This window comes from Gossypium hirsutum, chromosome A11, assembly GCF_007990345.1.
Source record: "Gossypium hirsutum isolate 1008001.06 chromosome A11, Gossypium_hirsutum_v2.1, whole genome shotgun sequence".
In the NCBI taxonomy this organism is placed as follows: Eukaryota; Viridiplantae; Streptophyta; class Magnoliopsida; order Malvales; family Malvaceae; genus Gossypium; species Gossypium hirsutum.
The window spans coordinates 16735194-16738627 of record NC_053434.1 but is presented as its reverse complement, the minus strand read 5'-3'; the positions used below and the strand labels follow the sequence as shown (position 1 = coordinate 16738627).

Below are 3434 nucleotides of genomic sequence, written 5' to 3'. Positions count from 1 at the left end.
GTATAGTTAGACCTGCTATTGCTGCAAATAATTTTGAATTAAAACCTAACACTATTCAGATGATACAGCAGTTTGTTTAGTTTGATGGTTTGCAGGATGAAGATCCCAACACTCACTCAGCAAATTTCCTGGAATTTTCCGATACATTCAAAATAAATGGCATTTCTGATGATGCCATCCGTATTCGGTTATTTCCCTTCTCACTGAGTAACAAAGCTAAACAGTGGTTAAACTCGTTACCACGAGGGTCTATCACTACTTGGGAGCAAATGATCGAGAAATTTTTACTAAAATATTTTCCACCGGCTAAAACGGCTAAATTACGCAATGATATCTCTTCTTTTGTGTAGATGGACTTAGAAACACTTTACGATGCATGGGAGAGATGCAAGGATCTATTGAGAAGGTGCTCTCACCATGGGTTACCTCTACGGCTGTAAGTTCAAACATTCTACAATAGTGTGAATCCCTCGACAAGACAGATGATTGACGTTGCTACTGGAGGAACTATTAACAATAAAACACCGGAAGATGCCTACGAATTCATAGAGGAGATGTCACTGAACAACTATCAGCGGCAAGTCATGAGAACTAAGCCAAAAAAAGCTAGCGTTTATAACATCGATTTAGTCACCATGCTCTCTAATCAGGTAGAACTTTTCAATAAAAAGATTGATAGTTTTCTTAGTTCTATGCAAGTATATCCAGTAATGAGGTGTGACTCAAGCAGAGGAGGTGTGCATACAGAATATCAATCCTTCAATCCCACAACCGAAAAGAAGCAAGTCAACTCTATGGTAACAATAACTTTAGACCTCAAAATAACCCATACAGTAATACCTACAATGCAGGTTGGAGGAACCACCCAAATTTTTCCTGGGGAGGTCAAGGGAATCAAAAGCCACAAAATCCTCAGGGTTTTCAACAGCCACCTTATCAACAAGAGAAGAAGCCGAACCTTGAAGAGATGCTCTCTAAATTCATCTCGGTGTCAGAAACCCATTTCCAAAATATCGAGACAGTACTTTAGAATCAACAAGCATCGATCCAAGGACTTGAAACTTAGATAGGCCAGCTATCCAAACTAATCTTTGAGCGACCACAAGGTAGCTTACCAAGTAATACGGAACCTAATCCGAGGGAACACATCAATGCAATTAGTGCCCAAGATAAGGAAGGATTCATTGCACCTGAGCTAGAAATACAGCAAAACAACGCAATGAACAAAGGACAAGAGGAGGTAAATGATAATGATCCCAAACAGGTAAGTACGAATCATGAACCTCGTGTGTCATATCCTAAAGCGATGATGAAAGACAGAACAGAAGAACAATTTGGTAAGTTTGTCAAACTCTTAAAGAAATTACATATTAACTTACCCTTTTATTAAAGTTCTTTCGTAGATGCCCAACTTAGCAAAATTCATAAAGGAACTTCTGGCTAATAAAAGAAAATTAGACGCTACATCGCATGTGGAACTCAATGCAATCTACTCAGCTATTCTGGAGAATAAGCTACCTAATAAATTGAAAGATCCAGGGAGTTTTACAATTCTTGTTTAATTGGTAGTTTATCTGTGAATAATGCTTTAGCTGATCTAGGGGCAAGTATAAATGTTATGCCGTATAAAATGTTTAAACGACTAGGTCTCAGTAAACCCAAACAGACTAGGATGAGCATACAATTGGCTAACAAAACAGTTAGATTTCCTAAAGGTATTATTGAAGATGTTCTCGTTAAAATTGATAAATTTATTTACCAGTAGACTTTGTTGTCTTAGATATGGATGAGGATAACGAGGTGCCTTTAATTTTAGGACGACCCTTTTTAGCAACTGCTAGAACCATTATTAATGTAGGCACAGGGGAGCTAACACTTCGTGCAGGTGACGACGCAGTAACACTCCAAGCACGCGACTCAGTCAAAACCCCTAAGACTTAAGATAATGCTATAAAACCTGTCGATGATAAAACTAATATTCAATCGTCCTTGCAGGAACCTTCTCAAACCAAGACAACAGAGACAATGCGCTACTATCATAAAAAGAACAAAGACATCCATGAAGAACGAAGGCTACGGATAGAGGAGCTAGACGAATGGTGAGAACACAAACCGAGAACACATGATAAATCGAAACTACGCCAAAACAAGCTCGATACCTCTCTTAACCAAGTTAAGGTAGGCGATAAAGTCTTACTAGATGTCGCCGATCCTCACATTGTCACTACCACACCAAATGAGGAAATCCCTCTTACGGTACTCAGTATTTTTCCATTCGATACGGTGGAGGTGAGTCATCCCAAGTTCGGCACTTTTAAGGTAAACAACACCCGATTAAAACCTTATTTTAAGATTGACAGTAGGAACGAGGAGTATGAACTCCTCAAACCACCATGATAAATCAACGGAGAGGTAAGTCGAGCTTAGACTATAAACAAGCGCTTCTCGGGAGGCAACCCGAGCACTAACATATTTTGATTTCTTTATTTTTAATTAATTTCTCACACTCCAAATCATTAACTTTATCTTTGAATTGCAAAGTTTTTCAGCACACATGGCCAGGCACACGGGCATGCCTGAAGCTGTGGCCAAACAAGGGAAGAGACACGGTCGTGTAAGACGGCCGTGTTGAAGCAAGACATGATTTCCCTAAAACACGGGGTGCGATAAATCCCCACGGCCATGCGACATGGCTGTGGGTGAACTTGATAGGAAGAACACGAGCGTGGGATAGAAAACCACGGGCATGCCAGGGACAAGGCTCAATTTTTTTTCTTTGACAAGAGCGTGCGACACGCCCGTGCCATTCAGCCTTGTACAACAATACACGGGCGTGGTACCATACCACACGGGCGCGGGAGAAGTGAACAACGCGAGGCATGGCCATGCGACATGGCCGTGTGGCACACACGCCGAAGAAACACGGGCGTGTGATAGTAGCTGGGCACGACCACATTTGAAAAGTTCAAAAAACACGGGCTACCCTCACAGCACACGGGCGTGGCCCTAGGCCGTGTGCCTCTCCCCTATATAAACAAACCACTGTTCATATTCTTCCTCCTTTCAAAACCCTAGCCGAAATCCACCCTCCCCAACCCCTACTCCCTATTCCGGCCACCATTCCCTAGATTCTCACTTCCCCAACCCTCAAACCACCCTCAAAGTCACTCCACTTGCATTACTCCCCAATTTCCCCTCCCTATACCCTTTATTTTCCCACCACACGGTTTCCTCTCTGCGTCACACGCCTGTGCACCGCCTTACAACAGCCCTTGGTTCACTTTCTTAACCTTGTTTTTCCAATTTGTGTTGTTACATTAGTATTTTTCATGCTTTACATAGATATTGTTACTATAACAAATATGTTTTAGACAAGTTAAGAATTTGCTTAGAATTTTCTATATTTGACTTATTTAAAACACTAAATAGCATAT

At 41.2% G+C, this 3434-nt stretch overlaps 1 non-coding gene across 1 annotated transcript; it reads right to left on the bottom strand.

Annotated features, from left to right (window-relative positions):
* Positions 1-317: 317 nt before the first annotated feature.
* On the bottom strand, positions 318-424 carry LOC121210243 (small nucleolar RNA R71). Its single transcript, XR_005905364.1, has one exon. It is a non-coding gene; the product is annotated as a small nucleolar RNA R71 (small nucleolar RNA).
* Positions 425-3434: the final 3010 nt, after the last annotated feature.